Consider the following 23,598-nt stretch of genomic DNA (forward strand, 5'->3'; position numbering starts at 1 on the left):
GCTCAACCGTCTGCCCCCCAGGAGGCCTTTTCTTGTGCAGAGCAGCTGTCCGCACCGCTGGTTCATCTTATCTCTACATTTCCTGGCCTGAGCGTGGGTTCCCTTGTTATTCTGCACTCTGAGCTCCTCGGGGGTGAGGCTGGTTACCTTCATGCTCATAAGCTCCCTCAAAGAGTCCTGTTGAATGGAACTGAAGCACAGGCTTGAAGCCTTGGGTTGCTCTTCTGCCTTTGACCCCATCCCATGCCTCCTCTGCAGACCCCCGGCCACAGGGGCCCCTTACTCTTCTCACCTGTCCCTAGAAGATGGTCCTAGCTGGGCAGGCATCAGACTGGAAGGGGCAGTGGGGGCATTTTACAGAGTGAGGCACTGGCCGAAATGCCCCATGGACAGACACACTGGACAGACACAGCTCGGCAGTGTCAGCTGTAGGCGGTGTCCTCCCAGCTCCCTCTCCTCCACCCTCAGGCAGCAATCAGGTGGCCAGATCAGCTAACCGCTAACTGGTCTAGCGGGTTTGTGGGGACCTGAGGGACAGGCCGTCCTGCTGTGAGGAGGCTTTGTGCTCCCAGCCACAGGCCTCTTCTTTCTGTTCTTCTCCTTTCAGACCGGTTTTCCCCTGGCCTTGCTCTCATCTTTGCCCCCTCCTCTCTTCCTTCTGGGAGGGTGTCAGCTCCTGGCCGGGGCCTGGGTCGTCTGCCCGACTTGCCCTGCTTGGGGTCCAGGGCAGCTAGCAGTGGGGGTGCTAGGCCCAGGCAGAACAGGAGCCCTGCCGGGGCAGAAGGCAGAAGGCAGAGGCCAGGGCCCACAGAAATGAGGAAGAGGGTCCCTGCCCTGTGCCCAATGAGACCTTGGGGATACTGAGACCCTGGAAAGCAGGAGGCTCAGTGTCCAGGTGGCAGACACCAGGCAGGAGCTGTCAGGGGCCCTGATGACCATTTTCTACCCCTTCCCTACTGACATGACAAGGATAAGGGAAGGGAGGCTGAGCCAGGTCCAGGGCCCTGGCATGTAGGACTCCTCCACACTGTGGCTCCTCCCTGCCCCTGCCCGCTAGGCTCCCCTCATGGGGAGCAGGAAATGGGGGTGGGGGAGCCTGGGTGCTCCTCTCACCCCACGCTGGGAGGGCTGGGTGCCCCACTCTGTAGGTGTCAGCAGAACTGTCACCCAGCGGTGGGTGCCGGTGCCGGGATTTCCCTTGCTGACTCACCCTCGGCCTGGTGGTGCCTCAGCCTAGGCAGTAGTTGTTTGCGAAGGTGTCTGGGTAGCGATAGCAACTCACACATCTGTCGGGACGATGGAGTCCCGGGAGCCAGGAGAGTGGGAGCGGAGGGGCCTGGGTGTGGCCTTGGGCCCACTCCTAACCCAGGCAGGCTGTGGATAGGAGCCCCAACATGCCCTCAGCTACCCACCCCTCTGCCTTTCCCACCACCTCCATCCCTTTTGGGCAGACCCTAGGCCCGGCTCTCCACCATGCAGACCACCTCACTTCCCAGCACAGGGGGAGCAGTGAGGCCCTGAGCACAGCCAGGGAACTCCTCTGCCTCCCTAAAAGACTCCACGCAATGCGAAATGCCTTCCTTCCCTTTCCACGCCAGCCCAGAGAGGAGCAAGAATAGAGAAGCATTGATTCCCTTGGACCCCAGGCCCCACCGGTCCTCACAGGGTAAGAGGCACTTCACAGACAGAGCAGCCCGGGTTGGGGACTGTGAGAGGCAGGAAGTGGGGGTCAGCAAGTGGCTTAGCCAGGGGCCAAGGACCCTGGGAGAAAGGGAAAAAACTGTGGACCCTTGTCCAGAACAATCCACACCAGTCCGTGCCATTTCTGGGGCCTCGGATTTCCTAGAGCACATCCCCCGGCCCTGGTGAGGGGCTGACCTGGTTGGGGGGCTGACAACCGCCCTCCCCAGCCCCAGCTGCCTGTGCCAGCCTGGCTGGCTCCCTGGCAGAGAGCAGGCAGAGGCAGGCGCCATGGAGGTGTCGCAATTACGGTATGTGGGGGGCTGGGGGAGGCTGAGCAGACAAATGTGAGCCAGCGGCTTGCGAGCAGGCCTGTGGGGGCGGTGGCAGCAGAGCCGTGTGGGGCGCTGGGGAGAGGAGGGGGCGGGCAGGGATGTACAGTTCTGGGTGGTTGGCCCCAGAGTCCATGTCTTCCTGCTGCCAATGGGGGACGGGGAAGGGTCACTGCCTGGCCTTGGTGGGCTGGAATGGCTGGGAACTGCCACCCCCGGGACAGGCGGCCAGGACTGAGCATGGATGACATGGGGGCTCTGGCACAGCTCAGGCCTGGCAGGCAGACTTTTCACCCCTTGCCTGCCAGCCAGCCTGGTGAGAACTGCATAGGTTTCTGTTGGCCAGGTGCCCCAGGGCAGCCCCAGTGGCTCTGACGAGCCACCACCTAACCCCCCCCAGCATGTCCGGCCAAGCTGGCCTAGTTAATCCCTCTGTGGGCAGGCACCAGCTGCCCAGAAAGGAATGTGGCCTGCTGTGCCCAGCCCTGTCCAGCCTCCCAGCAATGACGAAGGGGCCCAGCTCGGCCCACTGCTGCGGTTGGGAGCATTGAGGCTGAGCTGTCTGCGGCCTGCACAGGCTTCTTAAGGAGGTGGGGTAGGGAGGCCTGACCAGAACTGGGAGGGACCCTCAGGGCAGGGCTGGCACCACTTGGTCCTCTGGAGCGTCTCTCTTTAAAGAAATGTGTCAAGCTGGTTGGGGGATCAGCCCTCATGGGCCAGGCCAGGTGGTACGAGGGCGGGAAGACAGATGACAGCCCTGTGTGGTCACATTCCTGGTTCTTCCAGCCTGCTGCTCACCTCATGTGGCCTGGGGCAGGTCCCTGCATCCACATTCTTGGCCCTCATCTTCCTCCTTACATAAATGAGGGTACGCGACTCAGTGATCCGGAAGGTTCCTTCCTGCCCAGGTGCTCTTCAGTTTTGTATTCCACACCCTACTCTAGAGAAAGGGGTGGGGAGGTGCTGGGAGGGGCAGGACCTTCTCCTGGTGGGCCCCAGGTAGCCAGGTGCCTCTGTGGTGAGGAGCAGGGCTAGGGTGCCCGCTGAAGCTGAGCTTCCACTTCTCCCCCCACACACACAGCCCCCTCCCCTGACCTAGGCGGGAGATTCCAAACCAAACCAATTGCTTGAGTCGGTTCCAATTCATGTGACCCCATGTGTTGTAGAGTAGAACTGCCCTCCACAGGATTTTTTTGGCTGTACCCTTTTGGAAGCAGATCACCTGGCCTTTCTTCTGAGGCACCTCTGGGTGGGTTCAAACTGCCAACATTTCGGTTAGTAGTCGAATGCTTAATTGTTTGCACTATGTGGGAGAAAAGACCTGGGTAGGAGGTAAGGTGGGATAGTGACAAGTTTCCAGTACACAACCTGCTGGCACGAATTAGGTTCTGTAAAGGTTTTTGCTGGGTACTGTTGAGTTGATTCTGACTCCTAGCTACCCCATGTGACAGATTTCCCTAGGCTGTAATATTTATGGGAGCAGATCACCAGGTCTTTTCTCCCACGTAGCCACTGGTGGGTTTGAACCACTGACCTTTCGGTTTGCAGCCTAGTGCTTAACCACTATAAGCAGTAGCTGGTATTATTATCCTTACTATCATTGAGTTTAAGTTCTTATGGTTGTTATTGTGGGATTGGCTGTCCAGTGCCTGCGGGTGTTCCCTGGGAGGAGCACTGTGGCTGGTGTCCTCTCCTGTGCTGGTGTCTTAGCCCCAGGCCTGCTTGAGAATCAAGAGGTCAGCCAGGGCAGCCGGAGGGCCTGGGCAGGTGGGGGGCCCTGGTGTCTCACAGGAGCGGGACTCTGCTGGCTTGGCTGAGCCACAGTGCCCATCTGCACAGGGGCGGCCCAGCCCTCTGGTGTTGGCTGGGAGACCTCCGTGCTGAGGAGCGTGTGTTCTCCAAACATCTTGTTCACAGCAGATGGCAGCCACACACCCTTTCTCCCTGCAGTTCCGGTTGCACTTCCCTTCCCTTTGCTAGCCCCTCCTCTTAACTTTGGGTTCTGCTTTTGGAGCTAGGAGACAGTCTGTGAACCCCCAGAGCCTCCTCAGACTGTAGGTGAAGCTTCGGGCTTGGGTGCCTGGACAGTTTCCAAAGGGGAGGGAGCCCAGAGACCCACCTCCCTCGGTGGGGATGCTCAGTCTTGCCCTGATTCCCACGTGCGCGTGCTCTCTAGGTCTCTTTGGCCAAATGTACCAGTAGTGTGGTCTGAGAGCTGGGTCCTGGGCCGCATGGGCATTTTTTGAGCAGGTGCTAGGTGCTGCACTGGGTGCTAAGGAGGTACAGGGGGTATATCCTTGCTCTCCAGGAGCGTCCAGGAATGGAGGGGACACCATCAGCTCTGCCTCTGGGTTGGCAGGCTTCCGAGAGCTTCAAAGAAGAGGTGGAAGGCTAAAGCGTTCCCAGGAGATGGAGATTGGAAAGGCATCCTGGGCAAAGGGAACAGCCTGTAGCGAAGGTACAGAGGCGTGGAGAGCTCTGCCCCTGGTCGGGGGCGGGGTGGGGAGAGCCGCTCAGCTGCAGTGAGTGGTGGAGCAGATGGAGGCAGCCCTGCCTCAGCAGGACGGGCTCCTCAACCTCAGGGAGGGGTCTGCAGGGAGAAGCCAGCCCTCCTCTGGCTGCATGTGGGTAGAGTGAGCCAGAAGCAGAAGCCCTGTATGGGAGCCAGTGGTTTCCACAGTCCTTTTTCAGGAGAGGGACCTCTGGGTCCTGGCACATAGCTGCCGAGTTTGGGGCCAGGCCTGAGCCACCCCTGCTGGTGGTGTAGAACAGGGCAGGTCAGAGTCTGGTGTTGGCCCAGCTGCCCCATGGAGCAGCCGAGGACCGAGTGTGTGCTTGAAGGGCTGTGGTGCCCAGACCACAATGCCCTCTGCAGCACCTGCCCTGGCCCTGCCCTGTACTCACAGGCTGCACCAGACCTGAGTGTATCCCTGGATGGAGACCCTCATCTGAGTCTGGCTTGTGCTAGGTGTCCCCGCAACAGGCACCATCCCATTTAACCTTCGCAAGCACCATGCATGGTGGTCCACCATCGGTGGACATCACCATCCCTAAGGTTCTGCCTTTCTCAGGGTCACCCAGCCAGTATATGGCTGAGCAGAGGCTTCATGTCTGGGTTGACCTGACCCTCTGCAGCCTGCCATCTGCTGGTTCACTTACCCTGTTCTCTAGAGAAGGCTCAGGATAGGGGGTGGGGAGGGGTGTGACACCAAGCATAGGAAGCCCAGCTCTCCTAAGAACTCATCCCCTGCCCTTTCTCCCCATTGCTGTCCTCTCCCTCTCTCCCCCCACGATCTCCTCAGCCTCCCAGGGGTAGGGTGGGAAGGCCAATCCGTTCACCCTGGGGGACCCTCCACATACTGAAGGCCGAGGCTGGTAGCCCCGGTGGCAGCTATGGGCCGGGCCGCTCCAGCAACTGAGTGCACGTCCTGTCAGGCAGCAGACTGGCAGAGTGGGGATCCCCAGTGTTTGTTCTGCCCAGCCCAGAATTTGCTGGTCACTCACACCTGCCTGCTTGTTTGCCCAAGGATTTGCCCTCCTGGAAGGTGGGTGGGGCCGGGCAAGGGGGGCAGGCAGGTGGTCTGATGCTGCCAGGCATCCAGCTCTTCTGTGTAACCCAGGAGGGCCCTGAGCTGCCCAGAGCGCCACACCCTGCAGTCCTGGTGCTGCCCCCCAGGGCCTGGCCTCACCCACACAGAGCACGTGACTCTGGAGTGCCTTGGCCTGGTGTGCCTGGGCGGCAGCGGCAGAACAGCTGGACTTTGGTGAGGAGCAGGGAAGCCTGCAGAAGCCTTCTCGGGGCACTGGCCCCGGGACGTGTGGGCGAGGGGCTCCATCAATGGAACTTTTGTGTGGTCAGAGCAGAGGAGCACATGACCCAGGCCAGGAGCGGTCACACAGACACATCTGCCCCTTTCTTTCCTGGAGCAGCTGTCTGCAGGCTCTCACCCTTCCTCCCAGCCATGATGCTTGCTTTAATTCAGCCAATCCCTGCCCTGACCTTCCCTTCACCCCCTTGCAGATGAATCAGCTCCGGCTTGAACGGATTTCTTCTCCAGCCCCTGGGCCCACCCCGGAGGCACACGCCCTGCTAAGGGTGTGGCCTCCCAGCATCCTCTATCTCATCTGTCTGAGCCCTTCTGTGCCTGGCAGAGTACTGATGGCGGGAACGTGGCAGCGGCATCCTCAAAGGCCGTGGTCCTGGTCCCCAGGGTCAAGGGGAATAGAGGTGGGTGGATTTGGCAACCCAGGAAAGAGGGAGCCCCTTCTCTCCTGCAGCTGGGACCCTAAGGAGGGGCCCACATTAGCTGGGCAGAAAGTCAGGCACCTTCCCTGGCAGTCCCGCCTGCGGCCAGCCTCGCCCTCGAAGAGTGGCCCACGTGCCATCAAGAGGAGAAGAAAGAGGACATGGGGAATCTCAGGGCACCCAGGAGAGATGCCAGTGCAGGTGTCTTTGCTGTCCCCACCCTGACTTGACAGGTACCCCTTCCACACATCTGGTTGTCAAGGCTAGAAAGCTGAGGCTGTCCGGGACAGTGCCCTCTACTCACTGCCCAGTTCCATCTGTCACCCTCCATGGGCAAGGAGCTCTGCAGGCAGATGGCAGCCAGGGGAGCGTCATCAGTCAGGCTCGGCGACAGGCTTCCCAGGTGCGCACAGTGACAGGGTTGCCTGGCCACTCCCATCCTGGCCCTCAGGGAGCCTAACCATGTGCTGGGAATGGGAAGGGTGGCCTCTGGTTCCAGGGAACCCAGCCAGGCACCTTAGCCTGTTCTTCCACTGCTGCCTCTCAGCTGGGGAGCAGGATAGACATGGAAGAAGAGGAATAGAGGAATGCCGGCCTTCCAAGGTTTGTAACTTGTGTCAGTCACTGTGGCTGCCAGGCCCTCACAGTCTCCGCACCGCCCCCCCCCCCGCCCCCGCTACTGGGGTGCTGGCTCAGGATGTAGGCCTGGGGTTGGATACAGTGTCCGGGCCTGGGTGGCAGTGCAAGCAGCCCCATCCTCAGGCCGGTCATCCTGCAGCTCTATACCCGCCCCCACTGCAGTGATACCCAGTGCGTACCAGGCACCCACAGTGTCAGCCCGTGCCAGGCACTGGGCTGCTGCTCCTCCGAATAACACCTGAAGCTGGGACTCTTACAGTCCCAGCTTACAGGTAAGGAGACTGTTACTTGTGGAACACTTTTAACCTACATTGCTCAGTGTCACTCGTCCCCTTTTACAGGCATTGGGGTTGGAAGAGGTTGCGATTTGACCACACTTATTCAGTGGCTGAGTCTAGCTTGAGCTGGATTCTCAGACACCAGGCCCCATGTGCCCTTATGCCCCCGCAGTCCACAGAGGTGCTAATAAATGAGCACACTAACACATAATTAAAAAAAAAAAAAAATTGGAGCCCTGGTGGTACAGTGGTTAAGAGTTACAGCTGCTAACCAAATGGCCGGCAGTTCAAATCCACCAGCCACTCCTTGGAAACCCTATGGAGCAGTACTACTCTGTCCTGTAGGATTGCAATGAATCTGAATCGACTCAACAGCGATGGGTTAACACATAATTAATCCCACCTTAGTTCCCTCTGGCCTTTCTCTCTGAGGAGCTCGGAGTGCTTCCCAGACATGATCTCATTCCTTCTCCTGAGGCCCAGAAGAGCTGAGAGAGGGGAAGCCCCACTGCCAGCACTGGATGGTAGAAGGGCCAGGGCACAGAGACCAGAGACCAACCTCCCCACCGTCTAGGCCCCAGCCACCTCCAGGGACGTCCCCTGCCACAAATCTGCCCCCTCAGCCTCCCAGGCCTGGCTGGAGGTGATCCTGGGCAGAGGTGTGCTTCGCGGGGTGGCCTCTGCTCTTCCTCTGGTCCCCTCTGGGTGCAGCAGGTATGAGCCAGGAGAAGGAGAGATGCTGGGAGAATCCAGGGATTCCCACCTGTGGCTCTGACTTAGAGGGAAGTAACAGTACCACTGAGGCTTTTCTAGTGCTTTCCCTCTAAGAAGCCTCCCTTCTGTCTTGGTTGCTCTCCTCATCCTCCGAAGAAGCTTGCAGAGAGCCTGTCAGGGTCTTGGGCAGGGAAGCAGCTGAGGGAGAACAGGCCCTTCACCAAGTCATCGCCCAGCAGCTCTGGGAGGCAATGACTGTTCCTGTCTGGTATCTGAAGAGGAAACCAAGGCAGAGAGACTTGCCCAGGGTCACCAGGGAAGAGGGAGCCCCTTCTCTCCTGCAGCTGGGAAGAGACTGAGAAGGCAGTGGCTCCCCATACGCCCAGAAGGAATGGAGCCTGGAGCCCAGACCATTTGGTGTCTGCAGGGCACCCAGGAGAGATGCCAGTGCAGGTGTCTTTGCTGTCCCCACCCTGACTTGACAGGTACCCCTTCCACACATCTGGTTGTCAAGGCTAGAAAGCTGAGGCTGTCCGGGACAGTGCCCTCTACTCACTGCCCAGTTCCATCTGTCACTACCACGGCCTGCCATTTTGTCTGCTGGATCTCAGTCTGGGCCACCCACTTCTCTCCACCCTTGCCCGCACCTTGGCCCAGGAGTCCCCATTGCTCTTGGAATAAGCTCAGTTTCAGGAACCTGGCCCTCAAGGCCCTGTGTGGGTGGCCCCACTGGCCTGTCTACCTCGGGCTGGGCTAGTCTTACCTCCGCCCGCCCTTGTTCTCACATACACAGCTGTGGAAGGGCCATCTCCCAGGCAGTTCCCGAGCTGCCCTCTCCCTGTTGCCTGTTCACTCCAATCCGTCCTTCACATCTCAGCTCCAAGTTCCTATGGCAGCTGCCCCTCACCTCCCTACACAGGCTCTGATTGGACCCCCTTTCCAAGCACTCGTCAGACATTTTCATGTGTGTGAAGAGTTAGCCTGTCTTTCCTTCTGGACTGTGGCTCAGTGAGGGCTGGCCTCGTGTCGATTTTTATTTAGTGCTGTCTCCCAAGCCCCTGGCACATACTGTTGTTGCTTTTAGGTGCTGTCAAGTCAGTCCGGATCATAGCGACCCCACGTACAACACAACAAAACACTGCCTGGTCCCGCGCTATCCTTGCAGCCATTGCTGCTTGAGCCCATTGTTGCAGCCACTGTGCCATTCTGTCTTATCGAGGGTCTTCCTCGTTTTCATTGACCCTCTACTTTACCAAGCATGATGTCCTTCTCGAAGGACTGGTCCTTCCTGATAGCGTGTCCAAAGTACGTGAGAGGAAGTCTCGCCATCCTTGCCTCTGTGGAGCCTTCAGACTGTACTTCTTCGAAGACCGATTTGTTCATTCTTTTGGCAGCCTGTGGTATAGCTGCCCTGATTATTTGTTGGTTGGGTGCAGAATGGCCGTGTGCATGAATTTAACCAGATTTCATCTGTACTCACATCTCCCTGGCCTACCCCAGGAGCTAATATCCCCTGGAGCTTCAGGGGTTTCCAGGACATCTCGTCCACAGCCACCACCCATTTGTCATTGGAGGTTTGCCTGTTGCCGTGACGCTGAACAGGCTTCAGCAGAGTCTCCACACTAAGACAGACTAGGAAGAAAGACCTGGCGATCTATTTTCGCAAATCAGCCAATGAAAACCTTATGGATCACAACATACCCTTCCTATTGCTCATGGGGTCACCATGTGTTGGGGCCGACTCAACAGCCACTAACAACCAAGGCTTCCAGCCTTCTTTCTTCTCTTCTCAGAGCCTGGCCCCTGCCCTGCTAAGCTGGGAAATCTGGACCAAACCCCAGCCACCTGTGACGGTTAGTGTCCTTGTAACTGCTAGGTCTGGGTCCTGGGCCTTATGAGGTCTCCTGCAGAGAGACTGGCTAACAAAATGGGAGACTGAAGTTGTTGAGGGCTCCATTGAACAACCACCGAAGCATTTTAACAGGGCCCTTGTCAGAGTAGAGTGTGCCCCAAGGAGGCTTCCAGGGCGAAGACAAGATTAGAAACCAGGTTGAACCGAGAATTGCTGAGGAATCACGGGACTGAGCAGGAGGGGGCGGGGAGGGGAACATGGAATCAAATGGCTCTGGGCTCCAGGGAGAGAGCTGGAGGCCGAGGCTGCGGTGGGCACGGGCTGAGCAGCAGCCTCAGGCTCCAGTCTGTGCTCTCCAGGGACCTAGCGTCTCCAGTGCCTTCCTTGTGAACACGGTAGGAATGCAGGTCATATGGGACAAAGGGTTGGAAGCCTCAGCTGTCCTCCTCAGTGTTGGGGTTTCCCATCCCTGGCCTAGGGCCCCGTTCGTGGTGAGGGTGTGGGCTCCCAGTCCGCAAGGATGTTCTGGTCAGGCGGAGAATAGGCGGGGAGGGGGCGCCTCTGAGCCCATGATTCTAGGTCACCTCCTGGAACACCGAGAGACGGGAGTGGTATTTATAGCAGCCAGCGGCCACCGAAGGTGGAGAAGTCAGCACGAGCTATGACGCAGGCCGACCCCCCCACCCCCGCGGTCCCCTAGCTCTTGCTGACTCCCTCCCCACCAACCCCCTCTCCAGAGCCGCTGGGATGAACAGTGAGGACTGGGCCTACAGAGGAAGCTCGGCATTGTCACACTGCCTCCCCAGCCCCAGAGGGGACGAGGTGCCACTTTCTGCCTGGCAGGAGCCTCGGCCTCAGCCAGTCTGGCCAGTCTGGCCAGCCGGCCCCAGGTGGGCCTCCCATTAGCACTCGGCACCCGGCTTGGCTGCTCTCTCTCAGCTGTCACAACTTCTCGTTGAAAGGCTCCTGCCCTGGGGTTTCTGGCAGCTTCACTGACCTCCCTCGGGCTGGCAGGGGTCAGTGGGTGGCTAATGGTGCCCAGTGCACCAGCCCCAGTGGTCTAGGGTGAGACCCTGCCAAATGCCTGCTGCCTCCCTGCTGTGTCCTTGTTAAGCAGTAGTCCTGCCACCCAGGACTGAAAGGTACAGTCCCAGCCAGGTGGTCACCAGTGCTGTGCCAAGCATGTGGCCCCAGCTCTACCTCCCACTCCAACCCCTGAGCAGGCTGGGAGCAGAGGACACTGAGGTGACAATGTGACAGGGCTGGGATCCCACACTCCCAAGGGCAAGTCCTCTGAAAGGAAAGTGATGCTAAGTGCTGGAGCCACAGTGTTCAGCAGCCAGAGGCCCTGCTCTCCCCCAGCCTTTATTGTTACTGTCGTTGAGTCGGCTCTGACTCATGGCAACCTTATGTATAACGGAATGAAACATCGCTCAGTCCTGCGCCATCTTCATGATTGTTGCTGTGTTTGAGTCCGTTGTTGCAGTCACTGTGCAATCGTTCTCACTGAGGGTTTCCCTCATTTTTGTTGACTGTCTGCTTTATCAAACAGGATGTCTGTCCTTTTCTAGCCATTGGTCTTTCCTGATGATGTGTTCAAAGTAAGAGGGCCAAAGTCTCAGCATCCTCACCTCCAAGGAGCATCCTGGTAGTATTTCTTCTGGCAGTCACGATATAGTCCATATTCTTCTCCAACACCACAATTCAAATGCGTCGATTATTCTTCTGCCTTCCTTATTTGTTATCCAGCTTTCGCATGCATATAAGGCCATTGAAAAGACCTTGGCTTGGGTCAGGAGCACCTTAGTCATCAAAGTGACACCTTTGCTTTGTAAAACTTTAAAGAGGTCTTTTGCATACTGTCTTAGTTTCTTAGTGCTGCTGTAACAAAATACACAAGTGGGTGGCTTTAAGGAGCAGACACTTATTTTCGCAGTTTAGAAGGCTAGAAGTCTGAACCCAGGGCACCAGCTTTGGGGAAGGCTCTCACTCTGTCGGCTCTGTGGGAAAACCCTTGGTTCAGCTTCTCTAGCCCTGGCGTTCTTTGATTCCTTGGCGATCTCCACGTGGCATCTATCTTTCCCCCATTTGTGCTGGCTTGCTGGTTCTATACTGCTCTTTTATATTGCCCGGAAGTGGTTAGGTTTAAGACACACCCTACACTGATGGCCTCATTAGCATCACAGGGAAAACTCTATTCTCAAATGAGCTTACATCCACAAATACAGGGATTAAGACCCCAAAACATGTTTTAAGGGAACATAGTTCATAACACATACCTACCCAGGTACAAGTGAGCCCTTCAGTCCCACTCAGGCTTGGGGTCACTGCAGCCCTGTGCTCCCCTGCTCTGCTCTTCCCTGGCTCCAATCCACATGTCACCCAGTGCATCAGGGTCCCTCCCGTAAGCAGTCTTGCCCTGAGTGCCAGGAGAGGCAGGTGGAAGGAAGGCCAAGGTTTTCTCTTTGGGAACTTGCAGTGTAACGGAGAAGGGGAGGCAGACGCACAAGCAGCCCGCAGGAGAGTGGGCTGCTGACTTAACCAGTGAAGAGAGGCTGATCACCCCAGGGCAGGGGTTGGAGGCCAGCTGGGGAGAGACACCCAAGAGGCCTCAGAGACTGGGAGGGAGGAGCAGCTGAAGTGAGCCGGCTTCGTGGAGAGGAGAAAGTGCTTAGGCAGGGGCCTGGCTCAGGTGATGAGCAGGTGGGCACACGTGTGTGGGAGAAGGTGGTCGGCTGGCCTGGCTGGCAGCGATGCGGCAGCCGTAGTGGAGGGTGTGAACACTCATGGGGGGGCCGGGGACTGTGGTTGGTGGAGGGCTTTGTAGCTGATGGTTGAGAGCTTTAATTTTACTTAAAGGGCATTTGAGAGCCATAATAAGCTTCTGAGAAGGGCATCGATTTAATTAAAACTATATGTACATGTTTTTTTTATATGTACATGTGGCTAATGCTACCGAGCACTTTCTCTGTGCTGGGCCCTGCTCTCAACACTTGACGACTTTCAGTGCGCCTCATCCTGACTGCATTCCCATGAGGGAGGTGCTGTCCTCTCATCCGTGTTTCACAGACCAGGAGAGGAAACCAAAGAGTCAGGACAGCTGTGCAGAGGTGCATGCGGGGGCCAGTCGGGCTGTTGGTCCAGGCTCCCAGCCACTGGCTGTGCTGTTTGCAGCCTTGGTCCCAGTGCATGCGGGCAGCCTGGGATGTCTGTGGCAGGTCCAGTAACAGAAAGGGAGTGGCTGGTGCTGTAAGGTGGCCCAAGAGGGAAGACACAGCAGCTGCATGGCTGAGGGTTTGCAGTAAGGCGGCTCCCATTTGCAAGCCATTAGCAAGTTGTTTGGAACAGCCCCATGTTTCCGCTGGTCTTCCTTTCTTGAAACTGTCATTAGGTTCCTGAGTAGAGCTTGGAGGAAGTTGGATGATCGTAAAGCACCACTTGATTTAAATGTCATAATTCATTCATCCACTCAACCAACATTTTAGCATCGATTGACCCCCCAACTCTGTGCTGGAGTCTGCAGACCAGAGATGAAAACATGGAGTCTGTCCCCGAGGAGCCCCAGTCTATTGGGGGAGACGCAGGTGCACAGGCTACCTGAAAGTCAGCCGACAGGCGCGCAAGCAAGGGCATAGACACGGGAGCCTCATGGCAAACTTCTGAAGGGTGACTGCTCCCTTGTACTTGACTCATCCTGGGAAGTGGCCTGCACCTGTGTCGGGCTTTGGCGGTCGTGGCGCCCCCTTGACCCCACAGCAGATGTCCTTCTGAGCCCGCTCCCCTTCTTAGAGGCTGTGGTAACTTGTGCTTGGGTCCAGCTTTACCACACCAGGGAGGTGGGGAAGGGATGGGGACAGAAGAGGCCCCAGACTCCAAGCTCCTGGGCCAGTGTTCTCTGTGGTGCTTTGCCTTCCTGGTTCAGGCAAAGGGAGGGTACAGGTGTGATGCTCGCACCAGCTCAGGCACTTACCTGGAGCCCGAGGACTCTTTCCTGCACCGAAACAGCAGGTAGAACTTAAATGTCCAGGCCAGAATGGAACAGAGAACTCATCCTGCCCCCCCAAAAAAATCCCAACCATCATGCAGTCATTTTTGACTCATGGTGACCCCTCCATGTTGCAGAGTGAACTGTGCTCCATAGGGTTTTCCAGGCCAAGGCCTTTTGTAAGTAATTCACTAGCCTTTCTTCCGATGTATCTCTGAGTGGGTTCTAACTGCCAGCCTTTCGGTTAGTAGTGAGTGCTTAACCGGTCGTGCCACCCAGACCCTCCTTGTACTGCGCAGAGGCTTTCAAACTTTTTTTTTTTAGTTCAAATGTTTTTTGAGCCCTGAGCATGTTTAGCTCAAACACAGTGCTACCCAAACCAAACCCATCACCATCAAGTCCATTCCGATTCACAGGGTTTCCTAGGCTGTAAATCTCTACGGAAGCAGGCTGCCACATCTTTCTCCCGCAGAGCTGCTGGTGGTTTCAAACTGCTGACCTTTCCATTAGCAGTCAATCACTTTAACCACTGTGCTACCAGGGGTCCTTGCATTGGGACCAGGACCCCTGATATGTAAAAGGGCTAAAACTGCTCTGATTGACAGGGCCTACAAGCTGATTTGATGGCAGTGGGTGGTTTACAAGCCCCTGAGCCCTGCCTGCTCTACCACTTCCTCTCATGGGGGCGGGGGGGGGGTGTCCCTGAAGGCTTCTGGAAAGGAACCCAGTTTGAAGAGCACTGACACCAGCTTATTGGACACAGGGGAGGGGCTGGCCATTGGCTGTGTGTCGTTGGCTGGAAGGAGATGCCGCCTCCCCCACCATGCTCCATGGGCAGGGGTGCTGGCCCTTCCTGTGACGTGGGGAGCTCTGCAAACCTCCTCCCCCACCCACCCATACTGCCTGGAAGGAGCTCCTATTACGCAGTCACTTGATCCCTGCCTGCTTCCGTGATGCCCAGGGAATGGTCGAAATGAAACCCAATAGCCTGAGCACTGGGCCTGTGCCCTAGATGGCCATACCGCCCAGGGAGGTGGCCCTCCAAGGAGCTGAGGCCCATGCAGCCTCACGGAGGCCAGAGGTGTTGGCCCGCCCCCGGCCAGCATGCACCCACTCGAGGCACAGCATGGAGCCTGAGGAGGCACAGGGTATGTGGGTGGTGGGGCAGGGCCCCAGAGGGGAAGTATCAAGCTAGGTGTGCTCACTTAACATCCTGATTAGCGGCCTAATTAGGAAGTGGAAGGTGCTAATTCCTCTCCGAGGTGTTGCCAGCACCCTAGACTGAGTCTTCTCTGGAGGAAGCCATGAGAAGCAAGGGCAAATGCTGGGCTTCAAGTGGGGCACTGGTGGGCTGCCGGGCAGGGCCCTCTGGGGATCAAGGTCTCAGGGAGGGACAGGCCTGGGGGTGGGGGTAGGGTGGACAAGTAGGATTGTGGACTGGACAGGTGGGCATGAAGGGTGGGCAGACCGCCACTCCTCCAGCATCCCAAATCTGAGCTGGGAAGGGGCTGCCCTTGGGCAGCCTGAGACTCAGTGGCAGGCAGACAGCTTCCACAGGAGCACAGGCCTTGGTCCTGGGGTTCCCATCTTTCCCACGGGGTGGGGAGTCCCATATCTGTGGCTCGTTGTGGGTTGAACAAGGCAGTGCCCTGAGAAGCCTCAGCACTGCGCAGGCAGAAGTCCTGGCAGGTGCCGCCTTCCCTGCCTGGGAAGTTAGGTCAGGGGATTTGTAGGTTGGCGGGGCGAGGGCAGGCATGGGTTGGCCTTGTTTCCAGGGGTAGAAAACAGGGCCTTTCTGTTTGAGAGGGTTGACTTAGATGGCAGAGAGATTCGCACACCTTGCTACACTGTGGGGGCAGGGGACAGGGGTGGTGAGGAGAAGGTTCCAAGCATGCTCGGGAGAATGATTGATCAATAGTAACGTGAGCAGCTGATACTTCCTGTGCACTGAGCACTTGGTGTGCGTTGTTTCATTCATCCTTGCGACTCCCTGTGAAGTGGCTGCCTTCATTAGCCCATTCTGCAGATGAGGAAACTGAGGCTCAGAGAAGTGAAGCTCACAGGCAACTAACAGTGGCAGAACCAAGATTCAAACCCAGGGCTGCCCCACTCTGGAGCCAGAGGAGGGCAGCAGCTGGCACTTGGATGGCCATCACCTTCTAGATCTGGGCTATGTGTTTTGGCCGGGGGTGGGAAGGAGGGGCTCCCAGAGAGAGCAGAATAAAGATGTGTTAGAGGATGCGGGGAGGTGAGGACACCACAGGCGCAGTAAGAGAGTATTCTTGAGCAGACCAAAGATGGGTGTCCATTCGGCCACCCTCCTGCCTGCCTGAGTCCTTCCCCACAGACAGGCCCAAGAAAGTGGCCCAGAGCCACTAGAGCCGTAGCAATGTCGGCCTGGCCGTGAGGGTGCCCAGACACCAAAGCAGCGCCGATTACAGAGGCCAGCAGAGCCCCACTGTCTGAGACTCTCCAAGGCACCTCTGCCCAGGGCTCCGGAATGAGGGTGGGACAAGGGCTCATTCTAAGTTTCAGGAAAATAAATGGTCTCCAAGGAAGAATTCAGAAACAAAACAAAACAAAACAAAACAAAACACTCCTGCTCTGGCCAGAACCTGGGGAGCCCCTTCCACTATTGGAAAATAATCCTTTGGGGCCAGGACAGTCCCTTGCAGACTGAGTGAGCCGTGACCTAAAACCCCGAGTGGAGCAGAGCAGGGGTGGGTGGGGGTGGGCACAGGGTCCTGCTTGGCTGCCAAGGAAGGGTCCTGCTGACCTCTCAGGCCCTGCCTCCCTCATTCCTCCCTCATTCCTCAGCAGCCAGCCGCCCTCCCAGAACAACCAGCAGGAAACGAAAGGCCCCAATTGATTCCCAGGGAGTTGGCTGGTGTCAGTGACAGGGCCAGTGGCAGATGGCAAATTCTGCTCGTTGTAGACAAGTGGAAAATAATTAGCGTGAGAACGAGAAGCTGGAGCCTCTGTGATAAATGGAACCCTGATGGGGGCTCGCGGGGAGGGACAGAAAGCGTGGACTCTGGGTCCTCGCTCCCTGGCTCTGCCGCTGACTCACTGTGTGACTTTGGGCAAGTTACTTAACCTCTCCAGGCCTCAGTTCCTCATCTGTAAACTGGGGACAAGAGTAGCACTGACCTCACAGGGTTGTTAAGGGTTAAATTAACCCAGTATTTGTGAACCGCTTGCCACAGTCCCTGGCATGTAGTAAATGCCATATAAGAATTAAAAACAAATTAACGTGTGAGTGAGTAACTGTTGGAGCTGTTTCCAGACCCAGCCCAGGGTGGCCATAGGCAGCACCCTGGTAGTTGAGGCCCCTTCCTTTCATCCTCTCCACTGAACTCTGTGCCCACCTCCCAGATTGTTCTTTTTGTGGGGCGGGGTCTCTGGCCAACAAGCCCAGAGAACACAGCAGCTGGCCCTGGCTTCAAACCCTGACCTGGCCACTCGTTCATTCAAGGTCTTGACAAGGTGATATCACCTCTTGGAGCCCCACTTTCCCCCTCTGTGGCATGGGAACAGCCATACCCGCCCCATAGGGTTATAGTAAGGACTGTTGGACACCTGGCATGTTGTGAGGGGTGAAGGAGGTGCTTCCCCTGGTCCTTCAAGGCCAGGGAGATGTTAGTCTAAGACCCGGGGGGTAGAAGGGAACAAATGGCAGTGGCTGCCCACTCCTGTCTGCAGCCACTCCAGTCACACCCGGAGTTCATCCCAGGGCCTGGGTGTATGAGGCCTATCTCATGCTGCAACCCAACCCCAGCCCTGGGCTGACTCGGCTCTGCCTTCTGCTCCAGCACAGCTGATGTGTGAAAGGCAACAGCTTTCAGGCCCCTAACTTGGGCTGCACACACCCGGGCACAGGCTGGTGGTGCACACGGCCCCCAGCCCACACGTGCTTTCTCTCTGCCTCCTCTCTCGCTGCCTTCCCCTTCCTGTGCCCTTCAGAGGCCACTGCTCCTTGGCCTGGCTGGTGGGGTTACAGACCTGGGGGAGGAGAAGGAGAGAGAGCTACGGCCCCCAGAACTCGGGGTGGAATGTGCTGGACTCTGACTGCAAGTGCGGATGCATGAGACTAGAGATTCGGACTGACAGGACAGAGAGATGTTTTCTCTCAGGTAACTAAGGGGCCTGCTTGAAACCTCTGCTCTACCATGTCCTTGTTGTGATCTTTGGGCAAGTCCCTTCCCCACTCCTTCCTTGGTTTCTTCACCTGTAAATCTGGGGCAGCACATTGGCGGTGTAAATGGTTAACATGTTCAGCTGCTAACTGAAAGGTTAGAGATTCAAGTGCACCAAGAAGTGCCTCAAAAAAGAAAGGCCTGGCAATCTACGTGTGAAAAATCAGCCACTGAAAACCCAATGGAGTGTAATTCTACTCTAATGTGCATGGGGGTCACAGTGAGACTTTTTTTTTTAATATCACTCTACAGCCTGACAAGGGTGGAATAAGATAACGTGTAAAGTGTCCCTAGCTGCATACTCACTCCCTGTCACCTCAAGACAAGACTATAGAACTCCCCTGGGCTCAGTTTTCCTTATCTGCAGAATGGGACTGATACCTGCACTCTCCCATATGGTGGCATGACTGGGAGTCTGCAGCCAAACGAGACCTGGAGAGGTCTTTCTGGACCTTAAGGCCTCTGCCTCCTCACTCTGAAAGGGAAGGTTTCACCCCGGGCCCTGGATTCAGAACTGGCCCTTTACTGAACCCTGATATTGCTCCTTGGAAGCATAGTGTTATGGCGTGAGCTCTGGAGCCAGGCTGCGTGACCTAGGGCAAGTCTCTTCCTTTCTCTGTGCCCTAGCTTGCTCATGGGTAAAATAATAGTGCCTATCTCACAGAGTGCTGAGGATTGAAAAGTCACTCTTTGTAAAGAGCTTCAATGAGGGACTAAGACGTGGTAGGCAATTCGGAAATGTTGGACGAAGCAAAACAACCCATGTTGGGCTGAGAGCTTCCTCTCCCCATCACCCTGGAACCCGGGGTCCCTGCAGTTTTGTAAAGTGATGCTCGTTCCTGAGTTGATCCCCTGCATCTGCAAGGCTATCTCATTTAAGCCTCAAAAGTGGGCTCAGAGCGTTAACTGGCTTCTCACGGTCTTACAGCAGCAAAGCAGAGAAGCCGCCCGGTTGGGCAACAGGGTGGCCCATCCGTGAATCTGAATCTGCCCAAGCTGGGATGGGGCCTCTGAGTGCCTCTAGGGGCTGTGACTCACCCTGCAGGCTGCCCAGGGCCCCCCTTGCTGCAGTCAGGCCCCCAAGACTAGACAAGCCGCCAACTCCTGACAGGCACACATGGAACCAGGCAGACCAAGGGGGTGTTGCAGGCAGCTGGGGCCCCCAGCCTTCTGTTTTAATTAATTTTTTGTTCTTGAAGTTTTTGTTTTTTAATTCATTACCTTTTCCTTGTTTGTGGTTCCTTGAAGGCACACCCAGCCTTTCATTGTGAACACAAACACTACATAAATCCCAAACCAAAGGCTCCCACTTAGTCTAGGCTCTCCATTCTACAGATGAGGAAACCCTGCGGGGCCGTGCCTTTCTGTCCTGGGGACGCTGACCAAGAGACTGGGCAGTTCTAGGGTGTGGCTGGACCTGTCCCCACCACCAGCCTCAGCAGGCAGGGGCAAGATGGGAACCCAGGGAAGGTGGGTTTGTGTCTGAACGTCTCTCCTCCTCCAGACAGACAGGCCGTAGATTGCTCTGTTGGAAACCGTGGAAATGGCTGATGGCTCCTCGAAGATTTGTCTCCGGTGAGGGAGCTCCTGGGGATTCGCCGGCTTCTGCCAGGGCTGTGTATCTTCAAGAGCCTGAGAGAGAGGATCTCGGCCAGGCTCCCTGGGGGAACACTGTTAATGGAAGCATCTCCCCAGGAGGTTGAGCAAGTGTACTTGAGGAAGGAGAAGGGAGTGGACTGGCTCAGGGACTCCAGGCTGTATGGTCAGCCCCCAGTGGTGATGCCGGTGGGGAGGAACTGGGAGTCTCTGGGGCCAGATGAGGAAACCGAGGGGCACAGAGAGGTTGAGTAACTGGTCCAAGGTCACACATCCGGGACACGGGCGCAGGCGGTCTGTTTTTAGAGCAGTTATTTTCACCTAGCTGGGTGACTGGGACAGACCTGTGCTCTCTGCGAGCCTCAGTATCCTCAACCAGAAAAGGAGGTGGCAGGACCATTTCTGGGGCCCCTTCTTACTCTGACATTCTTGCACTAGGCGTGGGCCTCAGATGGCAGGGGAAGTGACCTGTGCATCCTTCCTGCTCAGCCTCTTGTTGCTCACAAGGTGTCAGGGCAGGGTTTCCTCAAGCTCCTCCTCCTAAAATAGGAATAGTAACGGAAGTGCCAGCATGCTGAGCACTTACTATCTGACAGGCGAGTCTGGAGTGTTTTATGTCTATAACTGACTCATTTAGCCCTCGTGACAATTCTTAGGTAGATGTGTTCTTTTTTTTTTTGGTAGATACATTCTTATCCCCAACTTCGTTGTTGTTGTTAGGTGCTGTCGAGTCAATTTTCAACTCATAGCGACCCCATGTGACAGAGTATAAGTGCCACATAGAGTTTTCTAGGCTGTAATCTTTATGGGAGCAATTTTGAGATGAGGAAACCGAGGGGCACAGAGAGGTTAAGTAACTTGTCCGAGGTCACACAGCCGGGACTCAGGCGTGGCTGTCTGTTTTTAGGGCACATGTTCTCGCCCATACCTCCTCTCTCTGTGGAATCAAGGGCCGCTGCACGATTGAAGTTGACCAGCCCAGGACTTGGGCCACAGATGGTGCTCAGCTGAGGTCAGACGTATTCTCTCCTTCAGACTCAACTTCCAGCCCAACTCTGGGCCCAGGTATCCGATGCCACTTCTGCTCAGGTGGGAAATCTCATAGGCTGGCCTAGAGGCTGGAGGTGGCAGTGGACAAGCCTCCCACAGCACACTGTCCTGTCCCCTGCGGGCACCAGGTTCAGCCTGAGTCCGGTGCCCTGACCCTTTGCAGGCAAGCAGGGCGACTCCCATCTCCCTCCAGCTTGCGCTGGAACTTTTCTGTGGTGGACCACTCTGAAGTCTGACCCAGGTTCCCCTGCCCTCTTCCTTCCCCTGTGAGCTCTTGGCACCCATCGGCTGGGCCCCAGGATCATGGACCCCCATCAAGACCTGTTCCCAGGCCAAGCCCCGGGAGGACCTTTGGGTCAGGGGATGAGGCCCAGCGCGGGCACCCCAACCACCAGCCCTCCAAGGTACACACAGGCCATGTCAGGGCTTTTACTTGCTCATCCAGCCCTTTCTGTTCAGCTGCTGCAGCTGTGGGGCAGCACCAGGACCTGCCCAACAGCTTCTTGCCATCAGGAGTCACAGCTCTCCCTGCCCAGAAGTTCCAGAATGCCCCCCAGGTGTCCTGTTAATACAGCAGCCTTGGTGAACAGATGGTCAGCGTGTGCCAGGCCCTGTGCAGAGCCCTTCAGTTAACCTCACTCAGCCATCTTCCCTACTGTGCGGGGCTGCCATTCTCCCCATCTTACAGATGAGGAATCTGAAGGCCCAGAAGGAGGCGAGGGAGATGGTTCTCCGTGAGCCGTCAGGAAAGGACTGGGCTGGGAGCTCAGCCTGGCAGGCAGAGGGAGGGACATTTCCGGCAAAGGAAGGGTGTGAACCAAGAAGGGGAAAAGGAGCCACTGTCCCCAGCTTTTATGGAGCTGTGCTGGTGGGGCCATAGAGAGGTGGCTGGGGTGGGGCCAAGGCTGCCCAGGGGAGAGGGCTGGAGTTGAGGTCCGAGTTGATTTGTGCTCACCCTGTGGGGGCTGGTGTGGGCAGTGCAGTCGGCACATCTCTGAGCTGGGGACGGTGGGCAGGGGGCATCAGTAGGTTAACTATAAGACCGTGTGACCGGGGCCGCATTGAGGATGAGGGGCCTGGGAATCCCAGAGGGAGCAGCCTGTTCCCCCTGAGAAGGGTGAGGTAGGTGGAGCCTGTCAAGGAGGGCTTCAGAGAGGAGATGACATTTTGACTGACCTGAAGAGATGAGGAGGATTTTGCCAGGCAGAGGAACCCAGGTGAACAAAGCATGGAACCTTTAGGAAGAAGTGATTTTAGGAAGGGGAGGGAGCCTGGGAGGGGAAAAAGAGGGCCAGGCAGTGGGAGAAAGGGCCGGGTCTCCTCTCTACCCAGAAGGAACCTGCTGGCTGAGGGCAGCCCTGTGTTGGAGGCTGTCTGCGCCTGTGATCCTGCAGGTTGGGGAGCATCTTCTGCACCAGGAGTAAGGCATGCACAGGCTCAGAGAGGGCACAGAAGGTGCCCAAGGTTGCACAGTGAGTTGGTGACAGAGGCCCTTGCCACCCATCTGAAGGACTTGGACTTTATCTAGAAGGCTGCACGGGGCCTTGGAAGGTTTTTAAAGCGGGGGCCCATGTGCATTTTAAAACAGCTTTGATTTTTGAAAAGAGGAACTCCAGGACTGGTTAGTACTTAACCCAAGGGCCTGAATCACCAGCAAAGAAATTGGGGTCATGTAAGTGGGGAAACAAAGAGACCCCTAGGGTCTTACAGGTCATTCCATTCATGTGAGGTAGACCCCTGTACCCTACTCACACCTGCCCAGGCTGAGGGCTAGTCAGGTGGGGAAACTCCCAGCAGCACCCCTGCACCTCCCTGCCTGCAGGGGCTCACGCCTGCCCTGGCGGTATCCGTGGTGTGGTGCAGACACAGGGTGGCAGCACCTAGCCCTCCCCATTGAGGTTGTCGCGGGCATGATCCTGTCCCTGAGGCGGGGAGAGCAGAGGAGATGCTTTGTGGCTGCCCCGGACCAGGAAGTAGCCTCTGCCCTCCTCCTCCTGAGACATTTCCTCTAGATGAAGTCACATCCCAGCCGGGGAACAGACCCATATTGTGATGGGCTGGGGTCTCAAGAGAAAGGGCGCCTTTCAGGCCCTTAAAAATAGCAGCCCCAAGATTTATGAATCTGCACGGAGCACCTCCCTCGGGCAGCAGCACAGGCCCTGCCACCCCCGCCCCCGACCATGACCTGCTGGTGACCAGCTGGAGAATCCACTAGCCCAGGTGGGGGAGGGGCAGTCACAACACCTGGGGGTTCACATGCACCCCTCCACCTTCCCCACTTCCAGCTGAGACAGTCATCACTGCCATTCACCCGGCCTCTGCAGAAGTTCTCTCATTTGACGCCCACCAGAACCTTAGGAGTGGGGATAATCCCCGTTGCACAGATGAGGAAACTGAGGCTTAACTAGCAAGTCATGCAGTTAGTAGGCAGCTTCATCACCCAGGATTCTGCAGGGTGCATCAGCCCCGGACTCAGGAGTCCGCCATGTGATCTGGGCGGGCAGTGACTGTTGGCCTGTGGCCGTTCACCCCCAGCCACAGGGCAGAAGCTGCCACCTGCCATGTCACCGCTTTGTCTTCACGGTCCTGTCGCTTCCGCAGGGCCCGGGGCAGGCTCACCTCTCCTCTCCCAGCCTGGAGATGGATTACCCAGCCCGAGAGCTGGAGAGGCCCAGAGCACACGGGCAGAGGAGGGGCGGGGCTGTGTGCAGTGCCGGGGGGCGGGGGGGCTTGCAGTGTGAGTTTGAGGGTGTTCAGCAAATGGTGTGTGTGTGAGAGAGGGTTTGCTATTCTAGACTCCAGGAGGTGAGGCGTGCGGACAGGAGGATGGTCCCCCTCAGGGTGATGGGGAGAACCTTCCCAGGGCGTACCTGAGGATGTGATGTTCTGGGCTGTGGGCAGGGGCAGCACAGGTGGAAAGCCCTTCCCTCTGCCCCAGGTCTCCTGGTTAGATCAGGTGCAGAGCTACAGCACTGCCGAGACTATGCTGGCCCCTGGCAGCCCTCTAAGCCACACCTTGCCTCCACCTTA

The 23,598-nt window shown here is 57.0% G+C and overlaps 1 protein-coding gene across 13 annotated transcripts in view; it reads left to right on the top strand.

Moving 5' to 3' along the window:
* The window catches only part of DAGLA (diacylglycerol lipase alpha), a 72,016-nt gene that overhangs the window by 18,998 nt on the left and 29,420 nt on the right, over nt 1–23,598 (top strand). Inside the window, exons 1-5 of one of the 13 annotated variants that reach the window (XM_049892167.1) lie at nt 2,127–4,470; nt 6,034–6,240; nt 6,492–6,661; nt 9,683–9,742; nt 20,426–20,607. The exons of 4 other annotated variants lie outside the window; for them this stretch is intronic. The gene's annotated coding sequence lies outside the window, so the exon portion shown is untranslated. Of the gene's footprint in view, nt 1–2; nt 1,667–2,126; nt 4,471–6,033; nt 6,662–9,682; nt 9,743–19,426; nt 19,498–20,425; nt 20,608–23,598 lie in introns of those variants that run through there. 8 more of the 13 variants (XM_049892166.1, XM_049892168.1, XM_049892169.1 and 5 more) reach the window with 8 other exon arrangements.

The sequence above is a fragment of the Elephas maximus genome, chromosome 7, assembly GCF_024166365.1.
Source record: "Elephas maximus indicus isolate mEleMax1 chromosome 7, mEleMax1 primary haplotype, whole genome shotgun sequence".
NCBI classification, from domain to species: Eukaryota; Metazoa; Chordata; class Mammalia; order Proboscidea; family Elephantidae; genus Elephas; species Elephas maximus.